Source organism: Passer montanus, unplaced genomic scaffold, assembly GCF_014805655.1.
Source record: "Passer montanus isolate IOZ18808 unplaced genomic scaffold, ASM1480565v1 scaffold10, whole genome shotgun sequence".
NCBI classification, from domain to species: Eukaryota; Metazoa; Chordata; class Aves; order Passeriformes; family Passeridae; genus Passer; species Passer montanus.
Window position 1 is genome coordinate 37,713,419 of NW_024356505.1, and position 16,300 is coordinate 37,729,718.

At 42.1% G+C, this 16,300-nt stretch overlaps 1 long non-coding RNA gene across 1 annotated transcript in view; it reads right to left on the reverse strand.

Annotated features, from left to right (window-relative positions):
• Positions 1-2,720: 2,720 nt before the first annotated feature.
• The window catches only part of LOC120504379, a 34,403-nt gene continuing 20,823 nt past the window's right edge, over positions 2,721-16,300 (reverse strand). The window contains exons 2-3 of the long non-coding RNA XR_005628008.1: positions 2,957-3,129; positions 2,721-2,815 (exon numbers count right to left, since the gene is read on the reverse strand). This is a non-coding gene — a long non-coding RNA (uncharacterized LOC120504379). The remainder of the gene's footprint in view (positions 2,816-2,956; positions 3,130-16,300) is intronic.

Below are 16,300 nucleotides of genomic sequence, written 5' to 3' on the forward strand. Positions count from 1 at the left end.
GTAGTCAGAGCAGCTGCCCGTCAGTGGGACTCAGTCCCCAACCTGAGCAAGAAAAACTCCTATTTGGGAAATCCCACCTGCTCCCACTCCACAGAAATTCAAACAGAAATTATTCACAGGCAGTGCAGGTATAGCAGCCCAACAGTGACTACCAACTAAGCCTTCAGGGAAGATTTTGGCTGGTTGGGCTCCACAAACTAAAAACTATATAAATAGGAAAAGGCAGCAGGAGAAAGATTTCCATCTTTCCCACTTTGACATTACCTCTGCTGCTGTCAGTACACCTCCCATGGCTTTCACTTTCCAGGCAGCAGAAACACAAAATGAGGCATAAATCCTGCACTTCTGACTCACACCCAGCACAAAATCCTTGGAGTCACACACCTTTACCTGGCAGCTGACCTCTGCACTCATGCTCTCAGCAGCCAGTCTGTCCCAGCACAACACAGAACAACACACTGTACAGCTTGAGCTGAAAGAAATGCACAAACCCTTGTTTCATAATCAGAGTTATCAACACACAACTAGAGCATGCATCTCAAATCTCCCAGCACAGCCCACACTCTGTATTACAATTTGGTGTGAGCAGCAAGATGCTGAAAATGAGAGATGAAAATCAAGGCTGGGAGGAAGCTGCCACTTATACCAAACCAACGGGGAAGACTAAACAGCTGCAGGTGCTTTTGACTCCTACAGGTGTAAAGCATATGCTGGAAAACTGAGTGAGTTGTTACAGTCTGAGCTGAAGTATTGAAACTTTCTATTTCATCTAATTTGTTGTATAATTACAAATGTGGTAGTTTAATTTGACTTAAGTGTATTTCTGCAGGAACAAGCAGTGTTTTTCTTCACTTGGCAAATGCTCCCAATGCAAAACTTCTGACAGCCAAGATGCACAAAAGTTTGACTTCAAATCTTTAGAGAGTTTGTGAAAATGGAAGAAAGGAAGCATAGAATATCCTATGGGAAACTGCTCAGAGGGGAGATGTTTTAGCTATTGTTTTCTGCGTCCATTTTTTATTCATCAGTCAAGAAAAATTCAAATTCCTCCTTAAAATCATAGGCTACATTCTGAGTTTTACACCTTCAGAGAGGTGCCAGCAGTGAGTGCTGAAGTGTGAGGTGTGGTGTGTGCATCCCAGACAGGCCATTCACAGCCAGGATTTAGAATTTGGACTGCCAGCAGCCACATGCAGAACAACCTTCCAGGGTAGTTTCATCCAGTCAGGAAAATAAAATAACATGACTGACATGGATACTCAAAAAAGTTCTCACACTATGTGTGTACTGGTAGAAAATTCACTGATCATGTCCTCATGAACTATTTGTTGGGTTTTTCCTGCCAGAGACAACAATTTCCAAAAGAGATGGAAGAAGGCAAAATGAACCACTGTTCTTAAGAGAATGGGACTAAGAAGTCTTGGCTGGTTTTAAACCCAGTTAAAATATCTGCTTTTTTGCCTAAGGAATATAGGATGATAGAGGTATGAATTTTTGGCTGGTTTTAAACTAAGTTAAAATATCTGGGTTTTTTTTGCCTAAGGAATATAGGATGATAGAGGTAGCAGAATTGTAAAGATGGTGTTTAATTTCTTCCCCTTTCCCAAGGCAAAACTGATTAATGTAACTTGAGCACACACATCCACCCCATCATAAGGAATGTGAACATGACAGCATCTCCAAAAGAAGTGTGACATCCTTGAGGCATGAAGAAGATTTCAGAAAGTGCCCCAGAGGAGCATCACCAACCAGGCTGAGCTCAGCATCCAAACCCCCAGAAAGGGAACTCTGTGGCCATTCCACCAAGTCCCCTCAGATCCCAGGCAGATGTGAACCCACACAGAGCAGGCTGCAGGACCAAGGTGATTTTTTGCATGGAAAACTCACCACTGTGAGACAATTCCATCTGCAGCTGTTAGCTGAGTCTCATTTGAGAGAAGACATCCTGCCAGCCAACGTGGGCTCTGTTTGTGAAAGGCAGGACTGCCACATTGCCAGCGCCACTCCCCACCCTTGAATGCCAGTGCTAATGTTTCTAGCAAATTACCTCCCAAATGTTGCAGCACGACATGCTTTAGAGGAGCTAATGAATCACACAGTAAAAACTAATTGCAACTTACACACTGTTTCGAGCTGAGTTTTGCAACATAAAAGCAATCAGGCAGCAATTAAAATGCTAATATGGGGCTGAACCTCATATAACTGTTTGCCAAAATCTAGTGCAGCACAGTGCTTCCTGGAGTACTTGGAACAGATGGGATTTAGTAAGTAGGTAGTCATTTCATCAAGCTTTTAAACCTTACCATGCTGGAGGAGGGTCCCCACTATGATACATTACATATTTCCAGTATTAGAAGCGGCAGTAAAGGATCATTACATATTTTCTTCTTTTGAATGGCTTTTTTTATTCTCATGTAAATGATTAATAAACTCTTAACAAGTCAGAAAGGAGGGCTACATACCAGACGCTCTTTCCAGACACAAACATTTTTAATTTCTTTTTGTTGTAGTATAGATGGACTCCAAATGTGGTAGTGGAAATCATCAAACCTACTTTCCTTTTTAATTATAAAATCTTCTTTTCACGGATTCACTAATGCAAGATTGTGAATTGAATGAAACAATTACATTTTAATTGGGTTCACCTCCCCCTCATCCACTTTTTCTTCATTACATTCCTAATACTAAGACAATCAAAATACATTAATTAATTCAAATGGGGAATTATTAATTTTCAACATTGTCAGCCTCGGAGAAATTACCTCTGGTCCAGGAACAAAGCTCCCAGGAAGAGTTTCTTCTATTGCATGTTAGCCTGTAAATTTTTACAATCATTATTGGTAACAGCACTGAAAAAGCATGAACAAGCTCTAAACTGACTCACCAACCTCTTTGTTCTGAGCCACCTGCTGAGAGAAGCCAGGGAGGGAGACCAGAGTAGGCACCTGGAACTCACCTGTGTATGGTGATGCCATCCAAACTCCTCTCAGCTGGACACAGAACGTGAGATACCCAAAATGTCCAGATTGGATAAAGCTGTCCTTCAGGCACAGGGATTCTTGAGTAATGAGGTCTTGGCTCTCAGGTCCTTGCAGCCCTCCAAGCACAAAAGCAAGGCAGAATCCCTACCTGATCCCAAAGACATAGACACAGATAATGAATACAAATAACAAAAAATTGATTTAAGTGTTTTCTTCTCACTCATCAGTGCCTTTATACCCTCCTTTAGTCTCCTATTCAAAAATAAAGCTATTTTTTTTCACAATTCTTACAGTCCCTTTCCCTGTGCAATGGTCTTCATGAGAAGCTCTGCACAGAGGACCACATTCCTTGATTAACAACCACTTCCCTTCCTTACCCTTTTATCCTTAGCATCTCCAAACACCCACTTTCCCCATCTTGTCTCCACTCCAGCCTGAGCTGCAGAGAAATAAGCAGCTGCTGCTCCCAGCTCAATCCCAGCAGTAAAACCCCATTCTCAGCACACCTGCACTCCCCTCCCATGCATCCACCCTAAAAGGAAACAGGATGGAAAATTCAGCAGCTATTCAAAGACATGACAACTGCCTAAAATGCAGAAGATGTGTCCAGAAAAAGTAAGGAGCACCCCTCCATCTGCTCCAAAGGATGGCAGGGACCCTAAATGAGAGGAGATGGGCTGGGGTTTGCTGCTGTGTTCACTGCTGCAGCTCCAACACCACGTGAGGACAGAAGGTCTCACTCTGAGGCAACTTTGAGTTTAGGAAATAGGAAACCTATAGCTCAGAGTGCAAAAAGTGAATCACCACTAAAGAAGTGACCTGCAGTCTGAAAGAGGTCTGTCAACAGAGGAATTGGAAACTTTAAGCCTGATTTCCCAAATTACCACTTTGAGATAGCTTTGAAAGAAAACTGACAGGAGTGTGGAGGGAAAAGGCACTTTCACAGAAAAGTGTTTCTCATGATAGCAAGGCAGAGCCTCCCTTAGCCAGGCTAGGGATGGAGCAGATTTCACAAAAAACCCTAGTATTCCTGGAAGTCGTAGAGATTTGCCTCTGCCTGTTTGCCCTGGGAACCCGAAAAATTATGGGACTTTTTATAATCCATCATCAAATCAGAGGAGCTCTAGTGCCCAGCTCCACAGGCAATGCATCCCTACAGATCCAACCTGCCTTTCTCAATGAGGGCTTTATATCAGACAATAAAAGCTGCTCTGCTCTAAGGTTCTCAGTACAGAGGAGAGGAGCAGCACCTTTATTTCACCCCAGTGAGCACAGAGAGTGTGTCCAGGGCAAGGATGTGCCCCAAATCACACAACACTTTGAGTAACCCAGCACCATCATCATCATTTGTTCTGCTTCACTTACAGCACACCCCACAAGGCAGTAAAACTCTGAATTCTTCCTTCCAGACACCAAGTTCCCAAGATCACACGCTTAACACTCACCAATTTAGGTGTCAGCTGAGGCCTGTGGCACCACCACCAATTTTATTCATTTATGTTACAGTGGGGGCAGACACTCCAGTCTGACCCAATTCTTCTGTTTTATTGGTAACTGTGACCTTGAAACCCATGCATTGTGTAAAGGGGAAGATAGCTGTAAATAGTTCTAAGCAGTGAAAGTTGGCTGATATTACAAACACATTAAAGAAATTGTGTTGGTTTGTGTCTCCTGAAAATCTGACCCCATAATGTGCTTCTGTACACATTTACAACAAGCTGTAGGCACACACATTATCTGCTTTTTTACCAGGCAGAAACAGCCACAGTGCACATTTGAAGAGCAAATACACTGAATTTAAAGGTAAGTAAATGAAAGCAAGGCTGAGATGTAAGCTGGACATGATAAAAAATGCTGCTGTAATTCCTTGTAGTATTAAGCTCTGTAGTTCTGTCTGATGCCTTGGGATAAATATTGCAATAGGGCTGAAGATCTCATTTCATTGTACTCTTGGAAGGGATTGGGTTCAGACTGCCTGCTCTGGGAGCCTTAGAAAGAGACTTGTTCAATGATTTCATAATAATTTGCTTTCATGCAAAGCTTTGGGATAAATGGGAATCATTCAGCATACCTGAAGCTCTGCTGTCATATTATTGTACCTGTGTGTACCACAAAACATCTCAATGAGCAGTGAAGGCAGAAAGTTCTCCTCTGATTTAAAACAATTTCTTTCACAGAAATAGAATTTTCAAGAATGGCACAAAAGCAACTAGATAATCAAAACAGCCCTGTGTTTCCCAAATTTACACTTCCTTTTGTTTTATTTTCATTTATCTCTCTAGTAACACAGCAGAGTAAAACAGGGAGGAAGGGAAAAAGGAATTTTGTCGTTAGCAAGGGGATTGTGAAGGGATTTTAATGTTCAGGAAGAATAGGAAGCAGACAAAGGGGTACATTCATGTCAAAAAGAAAAAGTGCTAAAAAGCACTTTCTCTTCTAACATAAGGTCAGAGGAGGAACCTAGCATGCCATGCTTCACTCCTTTGTCAGTGAGAGATCGAGCACTAACTCTGCTCATGGCCTCTGGAGCAAGCCCCAGGTGAGAAAATAAAGCAGGGGAAGTGTCCCAGCCTGTTCCCTTGCAGGGAAATATTCATCTGAGGCTGCACTAATGACTGAGGAATTTACATATAATTTCAGAAGCCACCCTCCCAACCCAGAGCAATAGATCTCACAGTGGGAAAGATCAAGGTCATTTTTGGAGACCTTCCCTGAGTGGGGTTCAGCTGACTCCCTGTGAACAGCAAAGGATTGGGGCAGGTGTATTTGTGTACAACGCAATGCCCCCGGTCTGAAAATTTCCTCAAGGACACATCTCAGCACCAGCACTGTGAGAAACAGAAAACTCCAGCCAAAGTAGAGCAGTGCAGCTTCTGGGATCTATGGTGAGGTCAAACATCCAACTGAGAGAAGAGCTGGAATCAGAACACTGGGAAGAATCAGAGCTCTGACTGATGAGTTTGGGACTCACACAACCTAGAAAGACCAATTGCCCAGATCCTCCCCAGATCCTCCTCACCTATGAGATGGATTACAAAACCAGAAAGAAATCACACAAATGGGCATTTTTTTAACAGGCTGGGGCTCCTGCAGCAAGTCCTCATGCCCAGAACCTTCTGGCATGACACCCCTGACATGGGCAGGGGTGGAAGCAGTTGCCAGAATTTCGTTTTTTAAAGAAGCACTAGTGAGGTAAATGGAATTAGGAGATATCAGAGGCATCATGGTATAGTGCCACCAGTGTATGAAGTTTGATGCTGGTGATCCCCAGGGATACAAGCACTCACCAGACACCTGCTGGTGGACAAGGACAGAATCACAGACATCACCCAGAGCCCAACTTAGCCATATGAAGGGGCTTCACAGCAAGAGGCAAAAAAGGCTGGACAGATCAAACCCCAGCACTTTGGAGGAGTAACTCAGTGAGAAATGAACTTTCAGGGGAATTTCAGGGTTGTGGCTAAGAGTTTTTCAAGTGATGAACCATCCTCATTTCCAAACATTCAGAAATCACCATCATGAGAAACAGCAAATATGAAAATAAAGGTAATAATTAAAATGGGGCAAAGGGAGAGGATTTTAGCTACAAGGAAAGCATCAGCCTTTCCAGAGGAGTTAACCAAATCAGGAATAAAGAAACAAAGCAGAACGAAGAGAGAGTGGAGAGAGAGTGAAGGTGTGACTGCTGTGGTCAGCACCACACTATGGCCAGATTTGTAGGAAGGAAAAGAGCAGGAGCAGCACAAAAGTAGGTCAGGGAGTGAAGGATATGGGAAATTCAGGCTGTTGGAAAGAGGCATATCTGAGGATCATGACCTGACAGAGGTGGGATGGGATGGTGGGAGAAGAGATAATAGGAACAGGAATGAAAGGAGCAGGATAGGAGGTACCCAGGCAGCAGAGGGACTATTTTCATCAGAAAATGTTGGCCAAAATGTATTAAATAGCCCTGTATGGGCATCTGAGGGCTTGTGCTATGGGTGTGGGAGATGTTTTTTAGGCTTACTATGAGATGCTGGTGTATAGATCAATTTTGCTCAAGCCAGGTCAAGATGCCCTGGTTGAAACCACTGCCTGAGTGCCTGGCCTGTGCTCTGGTGAATCCCATAATAACTTGGAGAAGTGAAGGCAGGGAAATACAGCAGAAGTGCTTAGAAGGAGTCAAGAAAATGAAGAGAGATTGGAAGAACCGAGCTCCCCATGGAGGGTACTGACTTTGTACAAAACTAATGGGCAAAGTCAGGAAGGTGAGATTTGATGAGGGCAGAGACATCAGGTCAGTGAGATGAAGGCTATAATTGAATACAGTGAGGTGGCAGCAGAGGTAATTAGGGCTCAATAAGCTGCAAAGGGCACAAATTAAATGAGGATAAAACAGAAGTTAAAGCACAAAGACAGTCAGTGTGCTGGTTTTCTTTGCCAATGGCAATCTGGCTGATGAAGATCAATTAATTGAATTCAAAGAGCTGGGATAAGCCAGATCCCCTGGGAAAACAGAGTTTGGGTTATGAAGAGGAAGAATAGAGCTGGTGAAAGAAAACGGGGTGGTACAAAACAAAATTAATTTGGTTCAAAAGAAGATAAGAGGGAAATGCCATGAAAGGAGAAATTAGGAGAGAGTGCTGGCAGTGCAGGGAGGAAAATGCTGAGAGAATGAAAGTTTGAGAGGAGTATCAAAGAGGGGAAAAACTGAAGAGTGGAAAGGAGTGAAGAGCACTATCAGAAGTAGGAGGAATGAAGAACATAGGTTCATCTGTGTTATTGTAGTCAAACTGGAGTGGTGGGAAGTCACAGCCCTCACCAAACACTCTCCTCTTATCAGTAGCTAATGCCCTGCTGATGAGCAGCACTTCATTCAACACAGGATGTCACCCGCTTTTCTCCTTCCTTTCATGAGGAAAGACACAGTGATCTTCCTGCTAAACCATGGAAATTATAATGGGAAGCACCACTAATAATTTTCAGGGCTTCCTTCTTCTCTGCTCAATGCTACCAGGGAAAGTCTGGGTTCGTGTTCCGAACTTTGGCTGCACCAAGCTATTTCCCAACATTTGCAGGCACATGGTGTTCTCAAAAAACAAGATACAAGGTGCCAATCCTCCACCACTTGGTGCCAGGGATGCTCTTAGGTTGGTGCTGGGGAGATTGAGGGTGGAATCACTGCTGGACAGTGTGGCTTGAGCCCCAGCACACGCCTGGCCAGGCTCTCCAGTGCTGTGTGAGGGGTCAGGCTGAGGGAGGCCTCTGCCTCAATCTTCCCCATCAAAAACTCAAGTTCTGCACTTTGTCAAAGCACCCTCTAGAAGGAGGTAGGTAACTTTTAGGTGGATCAAACTTGGGTCTTACAGGTGCAATGACTGAGAATAAGGAGGTGTGAAGAGATCTGTCCCAGCCCTCACTTGTTGGGTCCATTCTCCCCAGCTGGTTCTTAGCCCAGCAACCTTCAGTGGCTTCTGAAGATCAATGGACTCTGCAACCCTCAAGATTTGTAGAAAATGCCTTCCTTCCTTCCTTCCTTCCTTCCTTCCTTCCTTCCTTCCTTTCTCTTTAATATGGCACTTCACTCCCCTCAGAACTTCCTGGTCACCTCCTCTCCTACAGTCTCCCAGTTCCTGCAGATTTTCCCAGTTAAGTGAGGTCTGGTGCTGGCTGGGAAGGAGCAGTTCTCCCTCCCAGGGTCCTCCCTGACCCCAGGTGTACCATCCTGGACAAGGTGATGAAGTTCTCCTCCCTGCTGCTGCTGCATTCTCTGTACTTTACCTTCAACACCTAAAAATAGCTAAATGCAGGATTAATACCCAAGATTCTTGGGCTGACATTAACTAGATTTGCAGCCTGGAAAGACAACACAACGATGAGATTTTTCACAGTCCTGATTCAAACAGAGATAAAATCTCCCTTGAGAAAGACAGTTCTCCTGCACTGTCCACCCAAGAGGCACAGCAAATTGAACTGATCCTAATTTAGCCAAAGACTGATGATGGATATGGGCCAAATGCAGAGTGAATAGAGCAAAACCTGAAACAGCTGATGGAGATCCTTTTATGTAAGTTCTTGAGAGGACACAGAGTAGGTTTGTTTTAAAACCACTTAGGTAGGATTATCAGGTTCTGTCCTACTGTAGAACAGTACATAGTGCTGATGAAAAAATAATTTGCCACTTGAACAGTTTATATCTCAGCCAGTTCATAATAAGGACAGGGATGAGGACAGATGCACTGATGTGTGTCATTCTGAGAAAGAGAGCAGACTGGTCTACCTGCTCTACCTGGCCACCTTCATAAAGCACTCCTGGATAAACTGACTAAGTGCTTCATTGTTGAACTTGATGTTCATATTACTATTATTTAAATTTTGAGTCAAATGAGCTGATCTACAGCATGGCCACAAACTGTTCATTATATGGGTCCCAGTGCCACAAAAATAGTCAAGGTGAGATGAAGCTCTCTATGTGTACAGAGGACAAATCTTGCCCAAGAGTTCCCAAAACCAGGAATTATTTTCTCTTTTTTTTTTTTACTTTTTCTTTCTTTTTCTGTTTTGCAGGCTGGGAATGCTGACACAGACAGGATTAAGCACTAAACTACTTGTTTAATGGCAGCAAAGCCTCCTCAGTGACAATCAGATAAGGTAGAAATAAAAAGAGGATAAGGCTAAGCACTGCCCTGAGTGAGATGCCAAACCAAAGCAGGCATTGCTGCTGTTCATTTGGCCAGGGGTGCACGGCCACTGTTACAACTTTTGACTCAGCAACTGCAGAGTGATGACCAAAACTAGCAGGGCTGGCACTTGCCACTTCCCCTGGGACTTGAGCAGAGCCTTTCCATGGACTCCCAGCACAGGCTCATCCCTGTATTCCCAACATGACCCAGTGCTGGACAAGGCTTTTGTAATCCTGGTTGGGTTTTGTCCTCTATAGACCCAAAAACCTAACAATTATATCCGTGTTTTCTCCTCAAAAAACTGGTTTGGGTTTCTAGTACTGCTTTGATTAGGCTGACCCAAGTATGCAATCAGCCCAATTTATATTCCTAAAACAGATAGAAGTGCTCTGACTGGAGTCTGTATTTTCTGTCTGATTGCTTTTCATTTCACACTTCTTTGTTTTAATTATGTTTTAAGATTAAATACGGAGATTGTAGTTAGTTGCACTCCATGGATATTGTACAGATTCAAGGGTCAAAGGAAAAGGAAAGGGAAAAGACAACTAATACCTCATTGTTTGCTGTGGTTCCTATTACATGGGCAGTCAAGTGCACAGTGAGTTTTAATAGAAATTTGGCTTGATTATGATTAAATGAAGAACATACTGAATGAATTCTTCAGCTAAAATCTACAGGATTTTAATTTTTCTACCTGTATTGAGCTAAAAAAGCTGATTCTGCAGAACTTTCTTGTCTTCACTGATTGCAACCAATGGCAAGATGGACAGCCTGGATTTTAAAGCATCAGCCTGCTGCAGCAGCTGGCCAAGTGTTTCTTAGATAGCACAAGGAGATGATGGGACAGAAAGGGACACGTGGATTTTACTATTCCTTTCACTAAGGCCATAAAAATACTGCTTGGTGGGTTCTGTTTAAAATTAATAAATAACAAAAATAAAACAAAAGATCTATCAGTAGGTTTAATATTATTTTATTAATATATCTATTAATTTTAATTAATATAAACATTAATAAATAATATTTTTAAATATGTTGCTTTCCTTTGTTCTCAATAGTGAGAACTGAGAAGCAGTGAGAAGTATTTTATCAATAAATATGAATAATCAATATGGTTCCAACAGTCCCTCATCTCCCTTTTGAATTACCCTCTGGTACAGTTTCAGACAGATGCTTCCCAGCACAGCCAGTAGCACTGTGAATGGTGCTTTCACAGGGGAGCTGGTGAGGAGCACAGTGAATCACAGAACATGGAATAACTGAGGGAATTTGTAGTGTTATATTGCATGTCATATTACAACCCATACATTATATTTGCTATGCTGCTGTAAAAAAAAAATCAGTATCTGCACCTACTAGGATTTCAGAGGTCCAGAGGAAGACAGGGAGGTGCTCAGGAGGAAGAATGGATGCCATGCCAGTGGTTGTGCAGGGAGATTTCTGATCAGAAAGCCCTGTGAAGTTCCACAGAAAGCAAGCAGATTTCTATGCACCAGGATTTAGTCCTGGAATCATCCAAAGTCAGGCTGTGTGGGGCTCTGAGCAACCTGGTCTAGTTGCAGAAGTCCCTGCTTATTGCAGGGAGGTTGGACTGGATGACTTTTAAAGATTCCTTCCAAAAACTATTCTATATTTTTATGATTCTTTAACTGCATCTTCATATGGATTTTTCCCATATATATCTGTCCAAATGATGCACAAAGAGGGAGAGCTCTGGCGGTGATTTACTAATTTCTTTACATTTGGATTTGCAATCTTAAAAATTTATGACGCATCTTTCATGCTAGGAAATGGATACAAAAAATCACAATGTCTTCCTGCTGCTTTTCTTCTCCTTAGGCACAGAAATGTTTAATAATGGGAGATAAAAAAAAAAAACTCATGAGAAACTAAATGAAGAAGAGGAAAAAATACTAAGAGCTCTTCTTATCCATTCCTTTACTGACTGTTAGATCATTTCTCAGACAGCAAACACACTTGCAGTTTTTAAAGAGCATGATCCTGCTTATAACTAACAGGGCATTAACCTGTTCATAATTAACTGAGCATTAGCATCACTGACCATGAAGGTCAGCAGTCTGTAAGCAGCAAGGATCCTGAGTTCTCCAAATTAATTGAAATATCAATAACTTAAGTGATGAGGGCCTCACTGCAAAACCTAATGAGGTTGTTTATTTACTTGTACTTCCTTGGCTCGATGGAGAATGTCTCCTTTGACTACCAGAGGAGCAGAGCTTACCCTTGGCTACTGGAGCCCAACCACAGACACCCAGTGACTTCTGGATTTCTCTGGAGGTGTCAAATTCCCCTCCCCTCAGCTCTGTGGCTGAGGAGGGAAATGAAGTCTCAGGGCAAAATACACAATTATATCATGCTAGAAGAAAATCAAACTCATCTTCTGAGCTTTATGAAGAATATGGTGCACTGAACACAAAACTATAAAAATATTTCTGGTTTTATTTCATTCCATTCAGCTTCTCCTACCACCCATATTCCTCAAAATCTGAGTGTGAGCCTGAAAGGTGATTTTCTGAATGGAAATTAGGGCTGATGAGCCTTCCAGGCAAAAATTCAGTGATGTGGCCATTCTTTGGGGCCCTGTCAGGGTCCCCAGATGAGAGAATTGTGATACCTTGTTCTGCAGTGCATAAAGATATTCTTTACTTTCTACTCTCTGTACAAAGTTCAGTAATTTAGGGTGATGGTAATTCCTTATTTCATGCCCACAAGAGTGATGCACAGAATTCAACAGGCAGTCGCAGAATTCAACTGGCAATTGTAACCCAATATTTTTATTCTGTACTAGCCAAAAAATTCAAATCTTTCAAAATCTTATTTTCAATCAGTTCTAGAGTTTTCAGAGACACTTCTGCAGAACACTTCTGGCTCCCCATTCAGAATAAGCAAGTGGAACGTAGCACTGTCCACACCTCAGCCTTAAAAAAGACACAGAAAAAAAAGAAATGCCCGATCTTTTCTCTTGCCTTATTAGCAATTATAGATCCAAGGCAACTAATATATATACTCTTACACTAAAGAGCTGTTTCCTAATATTACTGGTTTATTGCTTTTTCTTCCAGCTGTAGATTATTGCCCAGCACTAAACCAAGAAGAAAAGCACTTTACAAATGCCAAAATAGAAGGATCTTTCCAACTCTTACCAAGACCTTTCACAGGTGAGGCCTTCCAGAACACAGTCCCTTAGATTTGACAAACAGTGTGACTCATGGTTAATGAAGTTGTAATTATATAAATAAGTAATAATTGAAGTTATAATTGGCATTACAAAATAATACAGATGAGTAAATTTATCAAAATAAGAGAGGCAGTTGCTAGAATAGACATCAGGTTTACAAAGTCTAAGAAGTTTCATGGTATTTGAAAGCCTTTTTTTGTTGTTGAATAACAAGGAAAACCAATCCCAGACAAAATGCCCATTGGTGTCAAGTTGCCAACTCTCCCTCCTCCACAAACAGTGCTCAAACAAATGGACTCAATTTAATTAAATCAATAGCCCAAGCAAATTACATTTTCAAGTGTAAGTTTTATTAAGCATTATTTTACATTACTGGGAGTCTATTGCCAGGACAAAGAACTGGGAAAGGCAGTGAGCTGCACAAAGCACTGATCCTCCTGGGAATTTGTTTTCCTGCTTATCCAACATGCTGGGACTCAGCCTGTTGCTCAGCTGAGTGCTTTATACAATGTCCTCTTCTGGTTTACCTCAATTAATATGAAACATAATCACTAATGAGCTGCATTCCACTTGGAATTTTATTTATATAAGAAGTGGAATCATAAAAGAGAAGAGGGAAGGGAAGGGAAGGGAAATAAGAACTCATAGCTGTGGAGGCCTGGAGGGGGAATTAAAACCCTCAGTAATAACCTTTCTGCAAGACATTTGGGGGCCAGCCAAATTTGAGCAGAAGGAAATTCTTGAGGGTGGTGAATATTTCCTTTAAAATAACCAGCCTGTGTTAACTTCTACAAATTATCAGCCATGCATTTCTTCTCAGAAGATAAAATAGGGAAGACAGACTGCCTTGACAGGTGATTGCTTTCTTGACTTAAGAGTAAGGAACCACATAACTTCTTGTACTTCTCAGCCCTAAATCCTGCTTAAGAGTTTTGTGTGTGCTATGAAGCTGTATATAAGCAATGGGCACACATTGCAGATGTTCTGCAGTCCCCAAGCAATCACTTCACATGGTATTGCAAAGATATTGCAAAGGAGTCCAGAGCTTGTCACAGACATATTTTATGAAAAACCTTTTTGTTAGGATCTTTTCTCCTGAGAAGCTGGGAAGCTTCAGCTTCTGCATGTTTTGTTGCTTTGAAATGTGATTTGGAGAATTGTTTACCTAGCATGTGAAATTGTTTTTACTTGATAACCAATGATAGCCACCTGTGTTGAGGCTGTGAGCAGTCACAAGATTTTGTTATTTATTCTTTTCTTTTCTTTTTCCAGCCTTCTGATGGATCCTTCCTTTCTTTCCTTTTAGTATAAATATAGCATTTTAATATAATATGATATCATAATACAATAAATTAACCTTCTGAAACATGGAGTCAAGATTGTTGTCTCTTCCTTCATCCTGAGATCCTTGAACACAGCCATAAGAGTTCTCTTCCCAGGGGAGGGAAGGAGCTCTGACTGCAAGGCTGACACAGGAGGGGACAGCCTGACATTGCCCCTGGCCACCAGAATGAAGAGCTGAAATTCCCATTCTGTCAGCATATATTTGTGTTGCAATACCACTCCTGTGCATTCAGGTCACCCGCTGAACAGATTGCCAGTGCCACATTCATTCCTTTTGAATGAATTCATTCATTCATTCCTTCTGTGTTGTATTTTTGGGTGAACCCCATGGCAGAGAGAAATGATGAATTTGAATCCATGTTCTCAGAAGGCTAATCTATTACTTTATAATACTATATTATGTTAAAGAATACTATACTAAACTATACTAAAGAATACAGAAAGGATACTTACAGAATGCTAAAAATATAATAATGAAAACTCATTACTCTTTCCAGTCTTGACACAGCTTGGCCCTGATTGGCCAAAGAGTCAAAACAACTCACACCAGAATCCAATGAAACAATCACCTGTGGGTAAACAACCTCCAAACACATTCCACACATGAGCACAACACAGGAGAAGCAAATGAGATGAGAATTGTTTTCCTTTTCTTTGAGGTTTCTCAGCTTCCCAGGAGAAAAATCCTGGGTGAAGGAATTTTTTAGAGAATGTGAATGCCACACTTCTTAATGTAGGAGGTGGGAAAATATGAAGTCCTGGGAAAAACATCACAGCCAAGAATTTGGTGGTAGCAGTGAAAATCCTCTGATGGCAACAGCACTGTCCTCTTTGGCATGGGAGCCACAAGAGTTCTTGGAAGAGGGGATATCACAAGGGTTTCCTGGAAACCCCTGAGTAGTGCATGGGAGATGGTTTTCAGGAAGTGGAACATGGAAGGATGAAAGTTAATTTGAAATGGGTAGATGAGTCTCTGAATTTAATACACCAGGGGTAAGGACAAAAGTGAAATACAGATGAGCTGATCTGCAACCTTAAGGAAAATAATGGAGAAGATGGGGACATGCAGATTTGGTAGCTAGCAGGGCAGCTGAAGGTCATGAAAGACTTTTTTCAAGGAAGGTAAGCAATCTAAACTATCTGTGTGACTGCTTGAGCACTAAGAAAAACAGACACGTTAGCACTTCAGAAAGGAACCCAAAAATCACAACATTCCTCTTGTGCAAAAATTTCCAAACTCTCTAGTAAAATTCTTTCCTGGAACGAGAGGCAGAAGGGCAGGTAGGACTGGAAAGAAGGAGTTTTCTTAAATCAACATGACAGTATAAGGGCCAATTTCTTCCCCAGCTGCAGAAAAATAGCTCTGCAATGTGGAGAAGGAAATTGGTCAGCTATCCAGGTACTCACCCACCCTTATTCCTTCCCTGTGCTCTTCTGTATTTTCTGAGCAGCAGTATATGAAATGGCTCATGCAAATAAAATGCAAGCACTTAAATGAAACAACCTCCAAGTCTACTTAGTGTCACTCCTGATATGTGGCAGTGAGTTTGGCAGGAACTCAGATCATTAACAAAATTTAACCCCCTATACAGAAGGCCTTTGGGCTCTTGGCAGCCATCGCCATCCAATGCTGGCCGCTTGCCTGTCAATAATTAAAATGCAATCCAAGAAATAATGGGAAATTACTACTTCTGGGTGCTTTTCTGATAGCTGAGCAGCAGTTTCCTTGTCCTGAGCTGCAGCAGCTTTCAGACAGCTGCTGTCCTTGAGTGAGGAATCAGAAAAGAGCTGCAGACAGCTCCTCTGGACAGGTTTTTCTTTCAACCTGATGGTTTCCAAAGTTTACCTGAGGTTTGGGAGCTTTGTATCCCATTTCCCTGGCTAAGTGGTTCCTCAGGGCACACTGTTTGTGTGCCAGTGCCCCAGTGAGCAGTGTTGGATTAGAGCTCCCAGGTAACTCAGCAGCTACACCTCAAACTTAGCCTGAGATATGGGTGACAGGAGAGCAGGGACTGTGTGCAGCACGTCATCCACTAAGGGGATTTATTCTGAGCCTCTGGGGAAATGGGAAGGGAGTTCTGCTGACTCCCAGGAGAGTGAATTCCTCTTCATTGCAC